Source organism: Vulpes vulpes, chromosome 2 (genome assembly GCF_048418805.1).
Source record: "Vulpes vulpes isolate BD-2025 chromosome 2, VulVul3, whole genome shotgun sequence".
Taxonomy (NCBI): Eukaryota; Metazoa; Chordata; class Mammalia; order Carnivora; family Canidae; genus Vulpes; species Vulpes vulpes.
The window spans coordinates 137,716,847-137,742,905 of NC_132781.1; the positions used below are offsets into that span (position 1 = coordinate 137,716,847).

Sequence of the window (26,059 nt, forward strand, 5' to 3'; positions counted from 1 at the left end):
GAGATCTATGTTTGAGGCCTGAACTAGTTGTAGAATTTCAGAGTTGACTTCAGATAGTTGACCTTTATGGGTCTCACTTTGTCTCTTTTTAAAAAATTTAAAAAGGGACGCCTGGGTGGCTCAGTGTTTGAGCATCCGCCTTTGGCTCAGGACGTGATCCCGGGGTCCTGGATCAGCGTCTCCTTCTGTTTCTCCCTCTGCTCCTCATCCCGTCTGTGGTCGCTCACTGTGATGCTCTCTCTCAGATAAATAAATATCTTTTAAAAAAGTATTTTTAGACACAAAAGGTAGCAATGAGACAGATGGTTGGGAGACAAGCCACTGAGTCTAGCCCAGGATGCAGGATGGAGTGATGAAGAAGTTCGTTTTTTTTTTTTTTTTCTTTTTTTTTCCCAAAAGGTAGAAAAACCAACCAGTCATCACTTCCCTCCCCGTCCTCCCACCTTTGTGTGGGAACAGGTGACCATAAAATCTTATAATCTGATATAGGTAAATCGCAGCAAAGCTATGTTTCTAATGCTTTTTCTAATGAGAGCCTTTCTGATACCTCTCTGATAGGTATCCTGGTACTGCTAATAGGGCTAAGTCAAAAAGAGAATCCCAGCTTCCCATCTTTCTGTAAGGGGTCCCTTCTTCAATAGGCAGGACTAGATAAGGAGAAAGTTCTGATAAATGTGTGGCAAACTAGGACCAGGTAGGAGACTACATTCCCCAGCATGCAATGCACCCTTAGGACGCAGTCCGTGGCGGAAGAAGACGCGATACTTCAGCGTCAAGGATGGTGCGCGGGGACGGGGGACGACTACACGTCCCAGAACGCAAAGCCCCCCCCCCCCGCCCCCCCCGCCCGTAGTTCTAGCCTGGCTTGTTTTCCGGTAACTGGCGTTCTTACCAAAGGGACGCCAGGGGAGGGGAGTGCAGCCCCGCTGTATGCCGGACGCGACACTTCGAAAGGGGTTAGGAGAGTCAGGAAAAGTGTCTAACGCTCATTCAAAGTACTTCCCGCGCGGGGTGGCGAGGGGTTATGGGGCCCCTCCCATATTTATTGTTTCTCAGAGGCACTGCCAGGCTCCCATTGGTCGAAGACCTCGAGGGCAGGTGGGAAGTCCGTGAAGCCCCAAATCGAAGTTATCTGCGTCTCCCCATTGGCCTTCCTCTCGAGCGCAGGCGCGAGGGCCCCGACTCCCGTCCCCAGGGACGGGGAAGCGGCAATTGGCCCAAGCCCGCGAAGTAGGAGTCCGGATTGGTAGTTGCTAGCAGGAGCCTGGTTTCTTCCTTGACTTCTGCAAGTGATAGTGTATGATTGGTTTAAATCCGCGGGCACCTGACGGTGATTGGGCGGGAGCCCCGGGCTGGGGACCATGATTGGCTGGTGCCGGGGCCGTCCCTCCTCGGGCGGGCAGCGAATGATGAAATGGGAACGGGGAGGGGAAAGGCCGCGACGTGAGCGCGCGACCTCCGGCGCCATTTTGTAGAGAAACAAGCGGAGTTAACCGAAGAGGGGGTCGACGAGAGCCGGAGACGGGGACTCAGGAGTTTCCTGTGTCCAGCGCTGCCGGAGCCGCCTGAGGTGAGGCGGGCCGGGGTCGGCGGCTACTGCCGGCTGGCGGTGTCAGCTTCGGGACGCGAGCGCCCCTGGGCGAAGGGACGGGGGCGGTCCAGGGGCCATTGGGAGCGTTTCCCGGAGCTCCGCGGGCTGAGGGGCAGTCGGGACCGGGAAGTGGGGAGGCGGGGGACGGCGGGCTCTTTCCACGGCTCGCGGAGCCTTCGGGCTCTGAAGAGAGGAGGCTGGGGCGGAGGCTTCACCGAGCGGAGCGCAGAGCGCGGGGTGAGCCCCGCGGTGGTCGGCGGCAGGGCCTGGGGGCCGCGGGGGCGGCCGGGGGGCGGCTGGGCCGTGCTGGGCGCCGGCTGCACCCTCGTCGGACCCCACGAGCTCCTCAACTGCCCCTTTCTCTGCGGGCTTCCGGAGGGGTCCAGCGGGCTCCGGCCCCCGAGGCCTAGCTCCCGAGGCGAGGGTCCGTGTTTGGAGTGGCTGCAGGCGCCTGGGTCTTTCTGGGGGATGCGGAGCCGGCCGCCCCCTCCCTGCGCCCCCAGCACGTTGTCACCCCCCGGGTGTTTCGGGTGCCCGCCGGTGGGAGGGGCGGGCGGGAGCCAGCACTTCCTCATTACTTCTGGCCACAGGTTTTGTTCCAGGCGCGCGCCGGGGCGCTCCGACTTCTCTCCGAAGTCGGCCGTCGCCCACTCGGGCGGGTGAGTCTGAGCTGTAGTGGCGGCTCGGCGCCCCCCCCCCCCCCCCAAGTGTCCCCCCAGTGAGCGGAGCGTTTGTAGGCCTGGGCGCAGGGGAGAGACTTCCTTCCTGCACCTCTAGCAGAGAGGTTGCTTGAGGCCAAACACAAAATAACTCATTCGGTACCAGTTCCTCTGCAAAACTTGCCCAGCTAGCCTCGCACAGATCATTATCCCCTCTAGGAGTGAGGTTTGTAGCTTAAAAAAAAAGAAAGAAAATGTCTGATATCTGTGGGTTTGGAAATGCTGTGTTTAAAGTAAACTTTGAGAAGTACGCTTTCCCCCCCCTGAAGCCACCCACCCAATCAAATGTCCCATTGCTTAGGACTCTAATAAAAAAAGTCTGTTTTTTTCCTGTAAGCAGAGTAATGATGCTTCTTTCCCCCTTTCTCTATAATTCTGTTGCCTTGGAAGATTTAACAGCCAGTAATTTGAATAAACTCTAATTGAGTATTTTGGGGGTAAAAAATTCTGATCATGGCCCTCGTGACAATCCGTTTGATAGGAATAAGGATACATATATGAAAAAAAGGGGAGGACAAGGAAAAAATTAGAAAGGTCAAACAGATTTAGAGCAAGCCTGTTTTTGTTGGGGTATTTGGGTTTAATATGTTAGTAATGTGTGGCTCAGGTTGACATCCTTCTAAAGCTGGGCAGCGTGGTATTTTTGCTATTAATATATATGGTAACAGTTTAAGTAGTCTTGTTTTGGGACACTGCAAATTGTTACCTTGTCTTAGCAGAAAATGAGCCGATGATACATAAAGTTTTAGGCATCCAGTTTTACTTTAAAATGGTAGTATGTTGATAAAACCTGTTGAGAGGGTTGGTCCCTTTTCAACAAGTGTTGGTCCCAAGACCTTTATTGGAAACTTAACTCTAGAATCAAGGCACAAAGACTTGACCATTAATAACTGACAGCGTTTCCCTTTCTTACCTAAGATATAACCTTAGAGGTTTTAAAGCAGGGTTTTGTGGCATCTTGGTGGGACTGAAATGCTTTTGGTTCCTAAGTCAAATATATTAGTTTCTGGCTTAGTTTTTTCCCTCTAATCTCTAAATTTCTACTAGGCTTGTTTAAATCCCAGTCTCTTCAACATAGAATCTTGTCAGGCTAAGTACTGTGAAGTTTTAACTTTGGGTTATGTCGTTTAGAAACAAACTATATGAACACAAGAGGAAATGCTGTCTGTTCAAGACCCTGCTTAAAGACTGATCTCATCATTGCATGTTGCTTTCTCTAAGCATGTTTTTTGTTAGATTCTGATACGTAGTTATGAAAAACTTTTTGAGCAGCCTGAGTTGATGAACTTGAATTTTTTTTCATTCCACGAGGTAACAAAATCTTGGGCATTCATTGCGTGGAAGGGAATTTGTCCATAATTCTAATTAAATGCTCACACATTCTTCTTTTTTCTTTCTTCTTTCTTCTTCTTAGATTTTATTTATTTATTCACGAGAGACACACAGAGAGAGGCAGAGACACAGGCAGAGGGAGAGCAGGCTTCATGCAGGGAGCCTGATGTGGGACTCCATCCCAGGACTCCAGGATCACGCACGCCCTGAGCCAAAGGCAGGAGTCCAACCACTGAGCCACCCAGGGATCCCCTCACACATTCTTTAAGACACTAATTTTTGTTAAGATATTTATGCTTCTGGAATGACCAAAAATAATAGCCTGCCATTTTGAAATGCTGTATTTTATGAACTTTGGTATACTTTATTAAAGTACAAAACTAACTTTCAGGTCATTTAAAAATATTAGCTGAAGCATTTTTAAATGGCCCTCTGACCAAACTGAACTTCCTGCTGGGACGTTTCAAACTGGCATCCCACCGAGTCTTATTTTAAGACCTTATATATAGCAAGGTCCTACAGTTCCTTTTCTGTTTGCTCACAATTTTTAAGAAGCATGTTTCAAAGCTAAAAGGGGCTCAAAACCCTTAGCACCCTATATATACACAATAGTTTAGCGTTCTTTTTATTCTTATATTTGTAAGACTGTAGCAAAGCAAATAAAACATTAATTGAAAAGCACCTTTAAGAAGTCAGTAGTTAGAGGCGTAGACTTAATCTGAAACCTTGTGTTGAGATTTGAAGAAAGTACAGCTTTTGGAAGTGTAGACTGTTGATTTAAGAAATGCACTTCTGTCTTTATTAATGTTGGAAAGCTCAGCATAAACCTCCAGGATAAAATGTTTTGGTTAATTTTGTTAACAGTTGTTAGGAAATTCCTAAAATGTTGAATGAGATGTTAAATTGTCTGCCGGAGAAGTGTTTGTGTGTGTGTGTATGTTGTACTAATTATGTAAAATATAAAAGGGAATGAAAGCATATTTCAAAAGACATCATCTTCTGTTCTTTTTTTTTTTATCTTCTGTTCTTTTATTTTTTTTATTTTTTTTGTTTTATTTATTTATTTATGATAGTCACAGAGAGAGAGAGAGAGAGGCAGAGACACAGGCAGAGGGAGAAGCAGGCTCCATGCACCGGAAGCCCGACGCGGGATTCGATCCTGGGTCTCCAGGATCACGCCCTGGGCCAAAGGCAGGCGCCAAACCGCTGCGCCACCCAGGGATCCCCCTTATCTTCTGTTCTTAATCCTCATTCAGAGCTCAGCATTTTCCCTTTCAGATAATTAGTTTGAAAGTTTGTCACCTTGGATTTATAGCTCATAGTTTTGAAATGCAGTGTTACTTTTAAATTTTTATTAGATTAATCCTAAGAATAGTTAACCCTTTGTTTCAGACTTTTTCTTTCTTTTTCTCTTCCCTACTCCCAGCGTGGGGGTTGAACTCATGACTCCACGATGGAGTCCCATGCTCTACTTACTGAGCCAGCCAGGCGCCCCCTGAAGCCCACCCTTGCCTTTTTGCAGTAGCTTGCTTTCTTTTTTCCTCAAATTGACTTACACACTGAGCATGGAGCCCACCCCGGGCCTCAGACCCAGAAGTCATGACCTGAACTAAAATCAGAAGTTGCTGCCTGGGTGGCTCTGGTTGAGTGTCTGCCTTTGGCTCAGGGTTTGATCCCAGGGTCCTGGGATCGAGTTCCCTGTGAGGAGCCTGCTTCTTCCTCTGCCTGTGTCTCTGCCTCTCTCTCTCTCTCTCTCTCTCTCTCTGTGTCTCAAGGATAAAAAAAAAAAAAAAAATCTTAAAAAAAAAAAAGTTGTCACTCAACTGACTGAGCAACCCAGGCACCCCTTTGCAGTAGCTTTCTAACTAATCTCCCGTATCTTCCCCATGATTTGATGATTGTGTTTTTTTAATTACATAAGTAATATGTAAATACATTCCAAGTGTAAATAATTCCAGGAATATAATTAATTCTTTACTGCCAGATTGCCTCCTAAGTCACTGGTTTGAAAAATAGCCATTCTCTGCTCAAAAGTCCTTCAGATCCCTTGGCCTGAAGCTGTGTGTTGATCCTTTTCCTACCTGTGGCATCATATTACTATCTTGTAGTAGTCAAAAGACTGTTACATAGTGGTTCCTAAATATATCTTTATCCTTTATCCCTTTTATCTGGAAAGTCATTGTGTCTACCAAAACATCTATCATTCAAACTCAAATATACTGTCTATAGAAGTCTTTGCACTGATATTCCTAACAAGATTGGTTTCTTAAATATCTCTTGGTCAGTTTTGCTTACGTATAGCATATACTGTTTTGCCTTGTAAATTTTTTCTGCCTCATTGCCCTGAATTGTAATTGGATAATGCTTCATTTGTTCCACTAGGGTAGATGTATAGAGCCTTTTTCTTGGAACTATAAACTTATAATTCTGTTGACATCTTTTAGATGGTTACACTTTGAGAGCTAGTCATACAGAATTATGGTATCATTCTTTAGGAAATTGAAGCTGAGGAAAGTAAGGTGACTTTTCTTAGTTTAAGGTCAGACAGACCAGGTTTCCCACTGCATTCTTTTTTTTTTTTTTTAAGTTTTTATTTATTTATTCATGAGTGACACAGAGAGAGAGGGAGAGACAAAGGCAGAGGGAGAAGCAGGCTCCATGCAGGAAGATGTGGGACTCAATCCCAGGACTCCAGGATCACGCCCTGGGCCAAAGGCAGATGCTCAACAGCTGAGCCACCCAGGCATCCCTCCTACTGTATCCTGATGTTCATTCTGTCTTTCCATATTCTGCTTGAGTTCAGTACAAGGAAAAGAAAGATGTATGAATTTACTAATCAAAGAAGAGCATAGGGGCACCTGGGTGGCTCAGTCAGTTAAGTTTCAGACTTTTCCCTTAAGATTTATTGATTTTAGAGAGAGAGTGCTTGCATGAGAGGGGGAGGGGAAGCAGACTCCTGGCTTGAGCGCAGAGCTTGATGAGAGGCTTGATTTCATGACCCTGAGATCATGATTTGAGCCAAAATCAAGGGTATGTTCAACTGATTGAGCCACCCAAGTGCCCCAAGTATCTGGCTCTTGATCTCAGCTTAGGTCTTGATCTCAGCTTAGGTCTTGATCTCAGGGGTGTGAATTCAGTCTCCCCGTTGGGCTCCATGCTGGGTGTGGAGCCTACTTAAAAAACAAAAAACCCATAATCTTTGTGGTTAACCATTTGTTTTCTTTTTCTTTTCTTTTTTTTTTTTTTTTTTTTAAAGATTTTTATTTATTTATTCATGAGAGACACACACAGAGAGAGAGAGGCAGAGACACAGGCATCTGAGGGAGAAGCAGACTCCACACAGGGAGCCCGACATGGGACTCAATCCTGGGACTCCAGAATCATGCTCTGGTCCGAAGGCAGGTGCTAAACCACTGAGCCACCCAGGGATTCCCCAACCATTTGTTTTTTTGAAGGAGTTTGTCATTGTATAATTAAAATTTCTGGAGGTTGGTTTGGTAGTTCAGGATTTCACTTTCATTTAGTGGATTGGATTTTAGCACATCATGAATATCTATTAAAAATAGTTTTCTATAGAATTAAACTGTTTCTTGGGTAATTAATTAGGGAGATTTTTTTCTTTTCTTTTTTATTTTATTTTATTTTATCTTTATTTATTTATGATAGTCACAGAGGGGGGGGGGGGGGCAAAGACATAGGCAGAGGGAGAAGCAGGTTCCATGCACCGGGAGCCTGATGTGGGATTCGATCCTGGGTCTCCAGGATCGCGCCCTGGGCCAAAGGCAGGCGCCAAACCGCTGCGCCACCCAGGGATCCCTTTTCTTTACTTTTAATGAGTGTTTCTTCCTGTTTTATTGACATAATTGACACACAGCACTGTATATGTTTCATATGTATAGAGTAATGACTTGACCTAGGTTTATTGTGAGATACCTCCAATGTTCATTTGGAGAAGATTTTCTTAGTTGTGACTAAAGCAAACAAAATCCACCCCCCCCATCCCCCCAGAAATTTTTTGTAGGATAAGACATGAGATTTGAGTGTTTCTTCTCTTCACTGTGAAAATATAAAACTCTAAACTGAACAAAAAGTCGACCTTTTCAGTTACAGTTATTGTGAGTGGTCATTAATTAACCTTAGTGTAAATTAACTTGCACTTCTGTTAAGACCACCAAAGGATAGGAAAGGACTTAGGTTTTAAAATGATCTTGAGCACTATAAATTGAATTCTGACAGATACAAGTAAGTTTTCTCTTGGTGTAGTTATATGTGTGTGTGTGTGTGTGTGTGTGTATGACTTATTTATTAGAGAAAGTGTGTAGGGGGAACAGAGGGAGAGAGACAGTCCCAAGCAGACTCCCCGCTGAGCAGGAAGCCAGGCTCCAATCCAGTCCTACCTCCCATGAGACCAGGACCTGGGCCAAAACCAAGAGTCAGATGCCCAACTGATTTAGCCCCCCAGGAATCCCTGGTGTAGTTTTAAGTAGCTCCAAGAAGGATACTCCGTTATCTTTTAGTAGTCAAGTATATTATATACTATGTAGCTTTATGATTTTGTAATTACTACTGGGTTGGTGCTTCTTAATATTCCGTTGATTTCGGATCAAGAACTTGATTCTTTTTTAGTTTTGGAGTACTTTTCCTGGTTCACTCCCTATTTTTAAAAAATAGGGATTTATTGGGGTTCTTGGTTGGCTCAATCCATAGAGCATGGGTCTCTTGGTCTTGGTCATGAATTCAAGCCCCACGTTGGGTGTAGAGCTTACGTGAATAAATAAATATAGAAGTAAAATGGGGGGATCCCTGGGTGGCGCAGCGGTTTAGCGCCTGCCTTTGGCCCAGGGCGCGATCCTGGAGACCCGGGATCGAATCCCACGTCGGGCTTCTGGTGCATGGAGCCTGCTTCTCCCTCTGCCTGTGTCTCTGCCTCTCTCTCTCTCTCTCTCTCTCTGTGACTATCATGCATAAATAATAAAAAAAAAAAAGAAGTAAAATGGTTTATTTGCTAACACTAACAGTATGTCATGCTGTGCTAATGTATGGATTCGATTAAGTCTTGTAAAATTCCGAAAGTATCTACAAAAGGCTATGAAAGGTTCTTTTTAACAGTATTAAGATTCTGTTGATTCCAGTAAAATAGCTTATTTAAAGTGGCATGGTTAGCGGATGCGTGGGTGGGTCAGCAGTTGAGCATCTGCCTTTGGCTCAGGTCTTGATTCTGGGGTCCGGGGATCGATTCCTGCATTGGGCCTCCTTCGAGGAATCTGCTTCTCCCTCTATGTCTCTGCCTCTTTCTCTGTTTCTCATGAATAAGAAAATGAGATCTTAAAAAAACAAAGTGTCATGGTTAGGAAGCAGTTGCAGCTCTTTCTCCATTTATCTCATTTCTTTTTCTTTTTTTCTTTTTTTTTTTTGTTATCTCATTTCAAATCTGTACTACTTGGTGACCACTATGCTTTTGAATATTTCCATAACCCTTGTCAGCTTCAGCTCTGTTCTAAAAAATAGTTTTATGTTAGCTTTTCTTTTCTTTTTTTTAAATTTTTTTCTTCACCTGCCCAGAACAGCAAGGTTTTTATTTTTTATTTTTTTGTATTTTTTTTTTTTGTATATTTTTTTATTGGCGTTTGATTTGCCAACATATAGTATAACACCCAGTGCTTTTTTTTTTTTTAAATTATTTATTTATTCATGAGAGGCAGAGACACAGGCAGAGGGAGAAGCAGGCTGCCTGCAAGGAGCTCAATGTGGGACCAAACCCCGGGACTCATGCCCTGAACTGAAGGCAGATGCTCAACCGCTGAGCTACCTGGGTGTCCCTAGACATTTATATTCAGATAACTTTCCTCAGATAACTTTCGTTGGGTGTTCATTAGGTTGCCTTCTGTGGGGTAATTCAGGAAACAAGAGTCTTTGCAGCTTATAGCTCTGGTTTTCTCTAGAGGGAGTCCTCTTCACTTAGCTGGCAGATGGTGGGAAAAAACCAAAGGGTCATGAGTAAGAGCTTTTCTGGACCGGGTCTGGAAGTGGCTGGGATCACTTATGGTCTACGTTTCATTGGCTAGAACTTAGTTTCTTGGCCACACCTATGCAAAAGAGGCTGAGAAATGTAGTTTAGCTGTTTCGCCAAGAAGAGGGAACAGATTCGGTGATCATGTCTCTCTTACTCACTTATTCCCTAAAATATACTCAGACCAATCCACATAGCTTCCAGGATCGTCTTTAGGATAAAATCCAGAAGTCTGAAATGGATTATCTACATGAGAGAAAAAAGGCACAAATTGGGTCTCAATTACCTCCAGCAGACATTTCATTTTTGGCCCTTGGCAAGGTTAGTGTGTGGGTTGTACTTAGGGCTGTGATTTATTACAACAAAAAGATACAGAGCAGAATCAGCAAAGGGAAAAGGCATATGAGGTTAGTGTTTTAACAAACAACCCCAAGATACCAGTGGCTTAACAGAGTAGACATTTATATTATTTTTTTATTTGTTTGTTTTGAGTTGGTATTTAGTTACTGGCTTATAAAGTCCCCTTGGAAATAGTGAGCTCTTTCTTTTAAGGAAACCAAGGGGAAGTCTAAGGAAACTGCACTCATGCTCTCAAGCTGAACCTCTCCTAGTGCCTTTCCCAGTGGAGTCATACTGGACATAGTTAATTCCTTCAGCAAGGAATTGTGACAACACGTGTGTGAAATGTTAACAGGGAAGCTCGTTAGAGACTCAGTGCCTAGGATTGTTCCTGGGAACTTGTCATGTGGGCATCATCTACCTATTACACACTAAAATTCCAGATTCCTGGAGGAAAGGCAGGTGTTCAACATAAACCATATATTTTTTTTGTGTGTGTGCAGCTTAGGCACAGGGAACCACTCTCACTTGGTTCTGGGAGTGTGTATTAGTTTTCCACAAAAGAAGTTCTAACATCAGCCAAAGGCCAACCTGGTATGTCTTTCTAAGGATAGCAATCTCAGACCTTCTGTGTTAACTCTGCTGCTCAGTGAGAAGGTGAATGATCTCCATTTAAAAGGATGTCCTAGAGAGAATCTAGGAATATGCAAAACTTAGTTGACTTGGTATTTTGTCTTAAAATTTTTTTTGTTTCAGGGATCCCTGGGTGGCGCAGCGGTTTGGCGCCTGCCTTTGGCCCAGGGCGTAATCCTGGAGACCCGGGATCGAATCCCACGTCGGGCTTCTGGTGCATGGAGCCTGCTTCTCCCTCTGCCTGTGTCTCTGCCTCTCTCTCTCTGTGTGACTATCATAAATAAATAAAAATTAAAAAAAATTTTTTTTTCTGTTTCAGTAGGAAAGAAAGTTCAATTCTCTTCCTAGCTTCTTTTCTTTTTTCTTTTGAGAGAGAGAGAAAGCAAACATGCATCCATACACAAGTGGGTGGAAGAACAGAGAGAAACAGAGAAGCAGAGTCCTCGCTGAGCAGGGAGCCTACTCCTGTAGTGTGATAGGCTCTGTCCCAGGACCCTGGGATCATGACCTGAGCTGAAGGCAGACTCTCAACTGACTGAGCCATCGAGGTGCCCCCCCTTAGCTCCTTTCACCTATCTTTTCAGATAGTTATTTTTGTATCATTCTAGATATCTGCATATAAGGAGATATATATATATATATATATATATATGTGTATATATATATATATATATATATTCTGTAACTTGTTTTCCTCCCAATAGATAATTTCCAATCTTTATAACTTTTTTTTTGTTATTACATAATATTCCTTTTTATGGTTTACTTAACCAGTGCCCTTTTTTGATGGATATGTAGGCCATTTTCACATGATATGTTTTTAAAGAGTTCATTTCCTGGATGAAAAGGAAATGAATTAAAGATGACTCTTGAGTATTCAGTGCAAAATTGGGGCTTTAGAATTCTAAAACTCTTACTCTTTATACTTTATGTAAGGTTGGAGTTACTTAGATCAGGGTTGGCTTGTTTTAGGAGTTGGTATTAAAACAATTATTTAGGGTTGCCTGGGTGGTTCATTTGATTGAGCATCTGCTGTCGGCTTGGTTCATCATCCCAGGGTCTTGGGATCCAGCCCTGCGTTGGGCTGCCTGCTCAGCAGAGAGCCTGCTTCTCCCTCTGCCTGCTGTTCCCCATGCTTGTATGTTCTCTCTCTCAAATAAATTAATAAAATCTTTAAATAAATGAAACAGTGATTTAGACAGTGATTTTGAAGGTACAGTACAAGGGCTTATCTTACCTCTACTGTCCAGTTCTTTAAAGTTCTATTAAATACTATCTTTAGGGGTATCTGTGACTTAGTTGGTTGGCTCAACCCCACTCTTGATTTTGGCTCAGATCATGATCTCAAGGGTTGTGAGACTGAATCTCTGCATTGAGGGCAGCCCCCGTGGCACAGCGGTTTAGCGCCGCCTTCAGCCTGGGGTGTGATCCTGGAGACCAGGGATCGAGTCCCACATCAGGCTCCCTGCATGGAGCCTGCTTCTCCCTCTGCCTGTGTCCTTGCCTCTCTCTCTCTCTCTCTGTGTCTATGAATAAATAAATAAAATCTTAAAAAAAAAAAAAGAATCTCTGCATTGAGTTGGCATTGGATGCTGCACTGGACGTAGAGGCTGCTTAAAATTATCTCTTGCCCTCTGTGCCCCGCCACCCCCCCAAGAAAAAAATTTGTCTTTAAAATTTTATTAGTAATGGTAAGTCAAACTATTCTTTACATACATACATATGTTATGTATGTATGTTTTTCTTTTTTAAAGTAAGCTCTAGGACTGAAGTGGGGCTTGAACTCCAAACCCAGAGAGCAAGAGTCACATACATGCTCTACCAACTGAGCCTGCCAGGCAGTCCTCTTCATCTGTAAACATGATATAATACCTTTCTCACAAAGAGTTTAACAGGTTTAAGTTAATATATGAAAAATGATTAGAACAATTCTGTGTATTTGTTGTGATTATACTTCGATAAGTTGCTCTATTTTGTACACAGTAATTAAGACTTTAATAAGTGAACCAACATTTTGGGTTTAGAACTATGTACTGTAAATCTAGAATCCCTGCCTCTTGAAGGAATTTTAAATACCAGGATGAGTATTTTGTTTTGAGTTGGTATTTAGTTATTGGTTATAAAGTCCCATAGGAAATAGTGAGCTCTTTCTTTTAAGGAAACCAAGGGGAAAAGTGAGGCATCTAGGAAAATTCGTATTGGTTGTTTTTGGATGCTAGAATAAGCTACCTTTCTTGACTTATATGGATCATTAGAAATTTACAACTTTGTATAATATGGTAGCCACTACCCACATGTTGGCCTTTTAGTTTATACTAAGATTAGTTAAAATTACATAAAATTTTTAAGAAAGCTGAGTTCCTTAGTCACTCTAGACACATTTTAAGGAGCCACATGTGGTTAGTACCTGCCACATTGGACAGTACCGATGTAGAGCATTGCCGTAGTTGGAGAAAAGAGATCTCTCAGCTTGATGACTTATAAATTGGAATGCTACTTTTAAGAGTTGGTAAGAATTTTCAAGGTCAGTCTGTAGTGTTGGTAGACTTAAGTATTTGTTCTGTTTTTTTTTTTTTTTTTGATTATTTTTATATAATCTCTGCACACACCAGGGGGCTTGAACTTAAAACTCCAAAATCAAAAGTTGGACGTTCCACCAACTGAGCTAGCCAGGCGCCCCTCCATATACATATACATGTACATATACATATATACATATATATGTATGTTTAGAGAGAGCATGTGTAAGTGGGGGTGGGGACAGAGGGAGAGGGAGAATCTTTTTATTATTTTTTTTAAAGATTTATTTATTTATTCATGAGAGAGACACAGGGAGAAGCAGAAACACAGGCAGAGAGAGAAGCAGGCTCCCTGCGAGGAACCTCATGTGGGACTCGATCCTGGGACCCTGGGATCACATCCCGAGCCAAAGGCAGATGCTCAACCACTGAACCCACTCAGGTATCCCAAGGAGAGAGAATCTTACGGAGGCTCACAACTCTGAGATGATGATCTGAGCCGAAATCGAGTTCGATGCTTAACTGATTGAGCCACCCCAGGTATCCCCATATATTTTTAATATTGGCATTTGGAGTTTTAAAAAACTGATAGCCTTGGATCTGGCCTCTTTGGCTTCTTGAAGTACCTGTTGATACTTAGAGCAAGTTAGGAGATAATACCAAGATTGTTGGCATAAGTGAGTGGGACACCAAATTGCTTTTACAGAGATATTTTTGGCATAACTGGATGTTAGGGGAAAAGGAATAGATGTGAAGGACTTTCCTGGTTGTCTTAGAGATTACATTAAGGTTTAATATTCCATTAAAAAAAAGTTTTATTTATTTATATGAGAGAGAATAGGAGTAGAGGGAAGGGGGAGAGGGAGAAGCAGACTCCACACAGAGTGCAGGGCCTGATGCGGGGTTCGATCCCAGGACTCTGAATCACAACTTTGAGCTGAAGTCAGATACTCAACTGACTGAGCCACCCAGGTGCCCCAGTTTGGTATTCATACTTACTTTCTCTCTCTCTCTCTCTCTCTCTCTCTCTCTCTCTCTCTCTCTCTCTTTTTTTTTTTTCTTTTTAAAGATTTTATTTGTTTATTCATGAGAGACCCAGAGAGGCAGAGGGAGAACCAGGCTGGCTGCGGGGAGCCTGTTGTAGGACTCCATCCCAGGACCCCAAGATCACGACCTGAGCCAGAGGCAGACGCTCAGCCACTGGGCCACCCAGGCACCCCTGATATACTTTCTAAAAACATTTCCCAGAGCTATTAGTAAGTTTAGTGGTTCTCAGTCTTTAAAGTATGTAAGAGGGACACCTGGGTGGCTCAGTGGTTGGTGTCTGCCTTTGGCTCGGCATGATCCCGGAGTCCTGGGATGCTTGCATCAGGCTCCCTGCATGAAGCCTGCTTCTCCCTCTGCCTGTGTCTCTGCCTCTCTCTGTGTGTCTCATGAACAAATAAAATTTTATAAAAAAAAAAAATAATAAAGTGCATAAGAATACAGAGTGTTTAAAATACAGTGTTCTGTACTTAAGGATTTTAATTTTTTTGATGGAAGGTGGTGCTTAGCATTTTAAATCGGTCTCTCCCATCTCCCAATTCTTTTTTTTAAGCTCCACCCCCCCCCAATTTATTTAAATAATCTCTACATCCACCATAGGGCTCAAACTCAAAACCATGATCTAAAATCACATGCTCGGGATCCCTGGGTGACGCAGTGGTTTAGCGCCTGCCTTTGGCCCATGGCGCGATCCTGGAGACCCGGGATCGAATCCCACGTCGGGCTCCCGGTGCATGGAGCCTGCTTCTCCCTCTGCCTATGTCTCTGCCATTCTCTCTCTCTCTCTCTCTCTCTCTGTGTGTGTGTGTGACTATCATTAAAAAATAATAATAATAATAAAATAAAATAAAATCACATGCTCTTCTGACTGAGCCAGCCAGGTGCCCCCTTGTTTCCCAATTCTTATATATAATTGCCTTAGTTACATAGCACTATAGTAAAATCTATATTTATTCTGTTAAGCCCCTTGAGGTAGGTGTTCTAGAAAACAAAAAGTAAATAATTAGTCACATGGCTTAGAGCTAGGCTCAAGTGTTTGTATTAATAGGAGTGCCATCTTTAGCAAATGAAGGTATTTATAAAGTAATCCTGTAGTGAAATGGAAGGAGATCATTTGGGACATTTTATATAATCCTGATAAAAATAAGGGATAATAGTAAATTTGTCCAATTAAAAAATAATTTCAAAGTTGAATGAATTTGAGCTTGTTTCTGCAGTCAGGTTTATGATGGTTTTATGTTTGAAAAGCCTATGTACATTTTAATCATCTCCAAATTATTGATAGTTGACCTCAAAGGGAAGTCTCATTTGCACAAATAAGGGTGTTATATTTAAGACCTTTTTAGATCCATTCAAAGATTTAAAATGGAAATATTTAAGATTTATTTATCTTAGAACGAGAGGGTGCATAAGCAGGAAAAGGGGCAGAGGAGAGTTTTAAGATTTTATTTTTTTACAAAAGATTTTATTTATTCATGAAGGACACAGAGAGCGAGGCAGAGACATAGGCAGAGGGAGAAGCAGGCTCCATGCAGGAAGCCCGACGTGGGACTCCATCTCTGGACCCTGGGATCATGCCTTGAGCCAGAGGCAGATGTTCAACCACTGAGCCACCCCAGGGTCCCTAAGATCTAATATGAGGGAGAGTGAGTGTGCACATAAGCAAGTAGAGGGAGGGCAGAGGGAGAGAATCTTCAAGTAGATTCCCCTGAGTACAGAGGCGACACAGGGCTCAATCCCAGGACCCATGAGATCTGACCTGAGCCAAAACTGAGAGTGACGCTCAATCGACTGCAATACCCAGGTGCCCCCAAATTGAAATATTTAAAGGTAATGGCTTTCTTCTTTTTAACAAAATGTAATAATTTCAAAAATTTGTAAATAATATTTGAGCCCAACAGTAAAAATAATTATGTAAAAGTAATGATAAATGTTTGTTTATTGTATAATTATTTAGTTTTAAAAGATTTTATTTATTCATGAGAGACAGAGAGAGAGAGAGAGAGAGAGAGAGGCAGAGACACAGGCAAAGGGAGAAGCAGGCTCCATGCAAGAAGCCCGATGTGGGACTCGATCCCAGGATCCCAGGTCTCCAGGATCAGACCCTGGGCTGAAGGCAGTGCTAAACCCCTGAGCCACCTGGGCTGCTATTTTATTTTATTTTATTTTATTTTATTTTATTTTATTTTATTTTATTTTATTTTATTTTATTTATTTATTTATTATTTTTATTTTTTATTTTAATCTTATCTTATTTATCTTATTTTATTTATTTTATTTTATTCTATTTTATTCTATATTTTATTTTAATTTAATTTTTATTTTTTTATTTTTTTATTTTATTTTTAAATTTAATTTAACTTAATTTAATTTAATTTTATTTATTTTATTTATTTATTTTATTTTATTTTTATTTTTTATTTTATTTATTTTATTTTATTTTTTATTTTTATATTTTTTATATTTTATTTTATTTTTATATTTCTTTATTTTATTTTATTTTTTATATTTATTTTATATTTTATTTTATTTATTTATCTAATATATAAATTTATTTTTTATTGGTGTTCAATTTGCCAACAGATAGAATAACACTCAGTGCTCATCCCATCAAGTGCCCCCCCTCAGTGCCCGTCACCCAGTCACCTCCACCCCCCCTAGTTTGTTTCCCAGAGTTAGGAGTCTCTCATGTTCTGTCTCCCTTTTTGATATTTCCCACTCATTTTTTTCTCCTTTCCCCTTTAATCCCTTTCACTATTTTTTATATTCCCCAAATGAATGAGACCATATGTTTGTCCTTCTTCATTTATTTTTTAAAGATTTTACTTATTCATGAGAGACAGAGGGAGAGAGAGGCAGAGACATTCGCAGACTCCCTGCAGGGAACCTGATGCAGGACTTGATCCCAGCACTCTGGGATCATGCCCTGAGCCAAAGGCAGACGCCCAACCACTGAGCCACCCAGGTGTCCCTGAAAAATGTTTATTTTTATTTTATTTATTTGTTTTTAAAAGATTTTATTTATTCATGAGAGACACAGAGTGAGGCACAGAGACACAGGCAGAGGGAGAAGCAGGCTCCATGCAGGGAGCCCGACGTGGGACTCGATCCTGGGACTCCAGGATCACGCCCTGGGCTGAAGGTAGTGCTAAACCACTAAGACTCCCAGGCTGCCCCCTGAAAAATGTTTAATATGAGAATTTGTTTACATTGCAGCATTGTAAGGCATTACAGCTATCTCACATGACACTAAAACATAGACGACAAGAGATGTGAGTTTTAATTCCTTCTCTCAACCTGCCACTCAGGGCAGCCTGAGTGGCACAGCGGTTTAGTGCCGCCTGCAGCCTGGGGCATGATCCTGGAGACCTGGGATTGAGTCCCACGTCGGGCTCCCTGCATGGACCCCGCTTCTCCCTCTGCCTGTGTTTCTGCCTCTCTCTCTCTCTGTGTCTCTATGAATAAATAAAATTAAAAAAAAAAAAAAAAGAAAAGAACCTGCCACTCAGCCTATCATCACTTTGCACCAGTTAGTCACATCTTGTCCAGCCTGGCTATGCTCCTTGTTACATGTTTTATAAACTTCTACAGCTCCACTGAAGACTGGCAGCTGCTCACCTTTTTTCTTTTTTTCCTTTTAAAGATTTTCTTTTTCTTTCTTTTTCCTTTTTTTAAAGATTTTATTCATTCATGAGAGACAGAGGGGCAGAGACAAGCAGAGGGAGGAGCCCAATGCGGGACTCGATCCCAGGACCCCAGGATCACAACCTGAGCTAAAGGCAGACATTCAACCCCTGAGCCACCAAGGTGCCCCAGCTGCTCACTTTTCAGCAAACTCTTAAAGCAGATATGAGGTGATAGAATATCTCATCCACTGTGCTTATGCTAAATACTTGCTATTTGCCTGATGTTATCAGAAGGTAGACTGGATTAGCTGCTCTACGAGACTGTCTTGAGGGCTTAGAAGATTCTTAATTCTCTGTGCTACCTCCTACTCATTAAAGATCTACCCTTTTGGGGAAGCTCTGGTTAGAAGATGCCCAAGTTTTACAAAAAGTAATTGCTATTACTTTTTTTTTTTTTTTAAGATTTTATTTATTTATTCATGAGAGACCCAGGGAGAGAGAGGCAGAGATATAGGCAGAGGGAGAAGCAGGCTCCATGCAGGGAGCTTGATGTGGGACTTTTTCCCAGCACTCCAGGATCACGCCCTGAGCTGAGCCCAACTGCTGAGCCACCCAAGCATCCCCTAAAATTGCTATTACTTATCTTAAACTTTAAGTTTGTAAAAACTACTTTATAGTTCTAAAAATTAAAATACAATTGAGAGGGGCATCTGGGTGGCTCAGTGGTTGAGCGTCTGCCTTTGGCTCAGGGCATGATCCCGGGGTCCTGGGATTGAGTCCTGCATCAGGCTCCCTATAGAGGAGCTTTATTTTAGTTTCGTAATGTAGAACAGACCCCATTTTTTTCTCTCCCTGCTCATGTTTTGACAAGTGCAGGCCAGTGACTTGGTAGAATGAACCAGTATTTGGATATATTTGTTAGAGTCTCATGTGTATTATAAACTTGTCCCTTTAACCTCTTTATTTCCTGGGAATTGATATGTATGGAGGTATGGTTAGGCTTATGGTAATTATTTTTGGCAAGAATACGTCAAGGTGATAACTTCATATTGCAACACATCAGTAGAATAACACATTTGGTTACTCATTTGGTTAAGGTAGTGACTGCCATAGCTGTATTGTAGGGCAGCCCAGGTGGCTCAGTGGTTTAGTGCCGCCTTCAGTACAGGGTGTATTGTAAAGGGACATTTTTTCCTTTTCTAGTTAGTAGGTAATTTGTTGGGTAATAGTGTGCAAATGTCCCAGCACTCTTTCACCTGATGTTTTTTAGGCATTGGTAATTTTTGGCCTGAATCAACTTAAAAAAAAAAAGATTATTTTAGAGAAGGTGTGCTGCATGCACACGTGAGTGAGTGAAGGGAGGGGTAGAAGAAGGAAAGGAGAAAGAATCTCAAGCCTACTTCCTGCTGACTAGAGAGCCTGATGTAGGGGTTGATCCCACAACCATCAGATCACGATCTGGATGCTTAAACCAGCTAAACCACCCAGGCGCCCCAGTTGCCTGAATCAACTTTTATACAGGTTACAGGTGTTACAAAATGGTATCTTTATTTTTCTTTCATACTTTTTCAATTTATTTGCTGGCATCTTTCAGTAAAAGGTACATCTTCCTTTTTAAGTATAATCATGGATTCAGGGATTCTCATTTACTGTATTCAGTTTTTTTTTATGCTATGATTTGTTAGGACATTTTTACCCATAGTGTTTTACTGAAATTGTAGATTAAGTAACACATTGTTGTTTTAATCTTATATTTATGTTAGAATATTTAATTGTGTTAGTTTTTATTTTTTAAGATTTTATTTATTCATGAGAGACATAGGCAAAGGGAGAAGCAGGCTCCCTGTGAGGAACCCAATGTGGGACTCGATCCCAGGACCCTGGGATCACAACCTGAGCCAAAGGCAGACACTCAACCCTTGAGCCACCCAAGTGCCCTGCATTAGATTTTTTATATCTGTACATATATGAAGAACTTAAAACATGTAGAAAGAAATTTGTGACACCAAATAATAAACTTGTGTATTCACTGGCATGCATTCAAAAATGATATATATTTTTTAAGATTTATTTATTTGAGAGAGGGTGTCTGATCTTGTGTGCAAGTTGGGGGAGGGGCAGGGGGAGAGAATCCCAAGCCAACTTTATGACCCATGAGATTATGACCTGATCCAAAACCAAGAATCGGGCTCTTAAGCAACTGAGCCATCCAGGTGCCCCCCAAAATGATATGTTTTGATAAATTAAGAATTTAGAATGTATTGGTTGACAATAGTAAAAAATGCACATTATTTTGAATTTTGCTCCCCCTTTAGGCATTTCTTTTTCTTTTTTTTTTCCTTTAGGCATTTCTAAATGATGTTGCACTGGGGGCAAAATACACAATTGGTCATTGGTCATAATATAAGTCCTTTTTCGATGTCCAGATGGACCCAGAATTAAGTGAGACTGCCTTTAATTGGCTTTTGTATCTTTCTGACATATCCCTCTTGGATTTTTGAGTGTTTCCTTTTGTCACGGAATGGATGCAAACTCACTTGTATTTATTATCCAGACTCTTGGAATTAGTCATTTCTCTAAGAAAACATTGCTTTTTAGTGTTCAGAAACCAAGATTTAGGAGTTACATGGGTGCATTGCTTTTGGGATGTCATTGTTTCTATCTAGGGAAATTTTTTTTTTAAGATTTTATTTATTCATGAGACAGAGAGGCAGAGACATAGGCAGAGGGAGAAGCAGGCTCCCCGTGGGGGCGGGAGGGGGGCTGATACGGGACTCAATCTGAGGACCCTGGGATCATCATTCAAGCCAAAGGCAGACGTTCAACCACTGAACCACCCAGGCGCCAGTAGGGTATCTTTTTAAAAAAATTGAGATATAGTTGACATACAAGTTTAAGTTGTGCCACGTGATTTGTTACATTCATACCTTTGTAGCATTAGCTAATACTCTGTCACTTCAAATGATTATTTTAATGGTGATAACAATTAAGATCTAGTCTCTGGGTCGCCTGGGTGGCTCCATGATTGAGCATCTGCCTTCGGCCCAGGGTGTGATCCTGGAGTCCCGGGATTGGGTTCCACATCAGACTTCTGCATGGAGCTTGCTTCTCCCTCTGCTTGTGTGTCTGCCTCTCTCTCTGTGTCTCTCATGAATAAATCTTTTTTTTTTCTAGTCTCTTAGCAGGTTTATTTTATTTATTTATTTTTTTCTCTTAGCAGGTTTAATGTTTATAATACAGTTTTGTTGTATATAATCACTGTATTGTGTATTAGATCTCCAAGACTTACCTACAAATCACAAGTTTGTACCTTTAAACACTCATGTCTTCACTTCCTGGTTATGACTATTTCACTCTTTTTTTTTTTTTTTTTTTTTTGATTTTTATTTATTGACAGCACAAGCAGGAGGAATGACAGGCAGAGGCAGAGGGAGAAGCAGGCTCCCCGTGCAGCAGGGAGCCTGATGCAGGGCTGGATCCCAGGACCCTGGGATCATGAACCGAGACAAAGGCAGACACTAACCTACTGAGCCACTCAGGTGCCCCTCACTCTGTTTTGTCATTTGGTACTTAAATTATTTATTTTGTTTTTGAGGTAGAGTCAACATAGAGCACTATAATAGTTTCAGGTGTACAACATAATGATTCAGTATTTCTGTATATTGTGAAATGAACACTAATAAATCTAGTTAACATCTACCACTATCCAGGAATACCTGGGTGGCTTAGTCAGTTAAGAGTCCGGTTCTTGGTCTCAGCTCAAGTCTTCGATCTCAGGATATGAGTTCAAACCCTGCATTGGGTTCCATGCTGGGCTCCACACTGGGCATGGAGCCTACTTAAAAACAACAATAAGAACAACAACAAATCTACCACCACCCATAGATAGAAGAATTTTTTATTCCTTGTGATGAGAACTTTTAAGATTTACTCTTTAATCACCATGCCATACATTATATCTTTGAGACTTACTGATCATAATTGAAAGTTAATCTGTTGACCACCTTTATCATTTCACCACCCCCATCCTTATAACCCCCTTCCCCACCTCTGGTAACCACAATATGTTTTCTGTTTCAGAGTTGTTTTTAAGATTCCACATATAACCGATATCATACAGTATTTGTCTTATTCTGTCTGATTTATCTCAGAATAATATACTCAAGGCCATTCATGTTGTCACAAATGACAGTATTTTTTCCCCCCATGGCTGAAAAGTATTCCAGTGTATATATGCACCACATCTTTTCCATTCATTTGTTGACACTTAGATTGTTTCCATATATTTTTTTAAGATTTTATTTTTAAGTAATCTTTCTACCCAATGTGGGGCTTGAACTCTGAACCCCGAAATCTACACGTTCTACCAACTGAGCCAGCCACGCATCCAGGTTGTTTTCATATCTTGGTTATTGTGAATAATGTTGCAGTAAACATGGGAGTGCATGTATCTTTTCAGTAACCTGTTTTCATTACCTTTGGATATGTACCCAGAAGTGGAATTACTGGGTTCTGTGGTAGTTTTATTATTAATTATTATTGTGTTTTTAAAGTTGGCTCCATGCCCAATGTGGAGTTTGAACTCACAACCCTGAGATCAAGAGTCATATGCTCTACCAATTGAGCCAGACACCTCTATTTTTAATTTTTTGAGGATCTACACTGTTCTGCATAGTGGTAGAAACACTTTAGAGTCCAAACAGCAGTACATAGGGGTTCCCTTTTCTCCATGTCCTCTCCAGCCCTTTTCTTGTTGTAGCCATTCTTACAGGTGTTAGATGGTGTTTTATCCTGGTTTTGGTGTGCATTTCCCTGATGATTAGTGATGTTGAGCACCTTTGCAGATGTCTTTGGGAAAAAGACATCTTTTGGTTTTCTGCCCATTTTTTAATTGGATTGTGATTTTTTTTTAAAAGATTTTTATTTATTTATTCATGAGAGACAGAGAGAGAGAGGGAGAGACACAGGCAGAGGGAGAAGCAGGCTCCATGCAGGGAGCCCGATGTGGGACTCGATCCCGGGTCTCTAGGATCAGGCCCTAGGCTGAAGGTAGCGCTAAACCGCTGAGCCACCCGGGCAGCCCGGATTGTTATTTTTAAAAAAGATTTTATTTATTTATTTGACAGCAGAACACAAACAGGGAGAGTAGGAGAGGGAGAAGCAGGCTACTCACTGAGCAGGGAGCCCGATGTGGGGCTTGATCCCAGGACCCTGGGATTATGATCTGAGCCAAAGGCAGAAGCTTAACCAACTGAGCCACCCAGGTGCCCCTGGATTGTGACTTTTTTTGTTGTTACTGAGTTGTAGGAATTTTTTTGTAATTAAAAAGGGTGTATTAACCCTTTATCTGGTACACGTTTTGCAAATATTCTCTCTCATTCTGTAGATTGCCTTTTCATTTGGTCAATTGTTTCCTTTGTGCAGAAGCTTTTAATTTTGATGTAGTTGAGTTTGTTATTTTTTTCTTTGGTGGTTTGTGTTTTTGGCATCCTGTCCAAAAAAAATCATTGCCAAGACTGGCCCTGAAAAGTATCCTTTGTGCGTTTTCTTCTAGGAATTTTTTTAAAAATATTTATTTATTCATGAGAGAGAGAGAGGCAGAGACATAGGCAGAGGGAGAAGCAGGTTCCATGCAGGAAGCCCCATGCGGGACCAGACCCTGGGACTCCGGGATCATGCCCTGAGCCATCCAGGTGTCCTTCTTCTAGGAATTTTTTTGGTATCAGGTCTTCTGTTTAGTTTTGAGTTAATTTTTGTGAGTGGTGTTAGGATAGAGGTCTGTTTTCATTTTTCTGCATGGATTTATCCAGTTTTCCCAGCACCATTTTAAGACACTGTCCTTTCCCCATAGGTTGTTCTTGCTTCCCTTATCAAGTTTTTAGTTGACTGTATGTACTCTCTATTCTTTTTTTTAAGGTTTTATTTATATAGTCATGAAAGAGAAGGAAGTAGAGACATAGGTAGAGGGAAAAGTAAGCTCCATGCAGGAAGCCTGATGTGGGACTCAATCCCGCGACTCCAGTATTGCACCCTGGGCCGAAGGCAGGCACTCAACCGCTGAGCCACCCAGGTGTCCCCCTGGTTTTGTTCTTATGTCTCATGATTGCTTTGGCTCTTGAGGATCTTTTATAGTTCCATACCAATTTAGGACTTTTGTTTTTCTATTTATGTGAAAAATGCCATTGGAATTTTCACAGGGTTTTTGTTGAATCTACATGGCTTTGGGTGGTGTGGACATTTAATTTAAAATTTTTTTTAAATTACTAATTTTTAGAGAGGGAGAGAGAATTTTAAGCAGGCACCATGCCCACCGGAGAGCCTGATGCAGGGCTCCATCTCACAATCCTGAGATCATGACCTGAGCTGAAATCAAGAGTCAGATGCTTAACTCTGTGAGTGATGTGTACATTTTAAGAGTATTAACTATTAAAAAATAAAAAAAGAGTATTAACTATTTCTAACCCATTAACATATGTCTTTCCATTTGTTTGTGTCCTTTTTTTTTTTTTTTTTTGAAGATTTTATTTATTCATGAGAGACAGGTAGAGGGAGAAGCAGGCTCCCTCTGGGTGGCTGTTTGTGTCATATTTGATTTCTTTCAACAAAGTCTTGTAGTTTCATTGTATACTCTAGGGCTTTCATTAGACTCAACTAAGAAATGATTTTTGTTTTTAGATTTATTTATTTATTTATTTGAGAGAGAGAGCTTGTGGGAGCCAGGGGGATGGTCATAGGGAGAGATTTTTTTTTTTTTTTAAGATTTATTTATTTATTAATGAGAGACACAGAGAGAGTGGCAGAGACACAAGCAGAGGGAGAAGCAGGCTCCATGCAGAGAGCCTGATGTGAATCTCGATCCCAGGACTCCAGGATCACAACCCGGGTCGAAGGCAGGTGCAAACTACTGAGCCACCTGGGGATCCCCACAGGGAGAGAATCTTAAGCAGACTCCTAACTGAGCTGGGAGCCTGTGGCTAGCCAGTCTCTCCACCTGAGATCATGACCTGAGCCAAAATGAGGAGTCTGACGTTTAACTAACTGAGCCACCCAGGAGCCCCTAAAGAGTTACTTTTTACTCTTTTACTTTACTTTTTCCTTTTGCTGAGATAGACTTCCCTGAAAATCTGTGTCCTTGGAGTTCTTGAGGCAAAAAGAACTTCTATATCTGGAGGGATACTTTATTTATTTTGAATTTTAGGAAAGGTTGTACAGTTAATACTATTGTTAACAGTCCGATGAGTCCTCTCTTTGCTTGTAAACTTTTTTTTTTTAAAGATTTATTTATTTATTCATTCAGAGAGAGCGAGAGAGAGGCAGAGACACAGGCAGAGAGGGAGAAGCAGGCTCCATGCAGGAGTCCCGATGTGGGACTCAATCCCGGGTCTCCACGATCACACCCTGGCTGCAGGCGGCGCTAAACCGCTGTGCCACCGGGGCTGCCCTTTGCTTGTAAACTTAGAGTAGGCCCTCAAAGTTGGATGTCTTACTAGTCAGATACAGAAAATATGCTATGAATAGAATGTGAAGGAGACTTCTCTAAGATTTATAACAGGCTAGTTTAGTTGCAAGTAATGGATAGATACAAACAATTCATGTGTTATTTAGAATGAACAAAACATCTTGGCACATTTTCAAGCTCCTCCTCTTTTTAAAAAATTTTTTAAAAATTTATTTATTCATGAAAGACACGGGGAGAGAGAGGCCGAGACACAGGCAGAGGGAGAAGCAGGCTCCATGCAGGGAGCCTGACGTGGGACTCGATCCTAGGTCTCCAGGATCATGCCCTGGTCTGCAGGCGGCGCGCTAACCTGCTGAGCCACCCAGGCTGCCCGCTCCTTCTCTTTTTTTAGGGAGCATGTGGAGTGATACCGTAGGTTGAACTTTTGCTTTGTATAAAGTTGAAACACCAAAACAATGTAGTGTTTCTAATTTGTTTAGAAATTGTTAAAGGTAAAGGTTTTACTGTCTCTAAGAGGGCCTTTTAACCTTTGTGAATTTTCAGGATGCCTGGGTGGCTCAGCAGTTGAGCTTCTTTCTGCCTTCAGCTCAGGGTGTGATCCTAGAGTGCTGGGATTGAGTCCCACATTGGGCTCCCTGCATGGAGCCTGCTTCTCCCTCTCCCTGTGTCTCTCTGCCTCTCTCTCTTTTTGTCTCTCATGAATGAATGGATGAAATCTTTAAAAAAAATCTTTGTGGGGCAGCCTCTGTGGCGCAGCGGTTTAGCGCCGCCTGCAGCCCAGGGTGTG

At 41.8% G+C, this 26,059-nt stretch overlaps 1 protein-coding gene across 24 annotated transcripts in view; it reads left to right on the forward strand.

Moving 5' to 3' along the window:
- The first annotated feature begins 768 nt into the window (after positions 1-768).
- CNOT1 (CCR4-NOT transcription complex subunit 1) overlaps positions 769-26,059 on the forward strand; it is a 104,185-nt gene continuing 78,894 nt past the window's right edge. For 12 of the 24 annotated variants that reach the window (XR_012000043.1, XR_012000045.1, XR_012000046.1 and 9 more), the window contains exon 1: positions 769-1,570. The gene's annotated coding sequence lies outside the window, so the exon portion shown is untranslated. Of the gene's footprint in view, positions 1,571-24,087; positions 24,206-26,059 lie in introns of all 24 variants that reach the window. The other 12 variants (XM_072750090.1, XM_072750096.1, XM_072750092.1 and 9 more) reach the window with 3 other exon arrangements.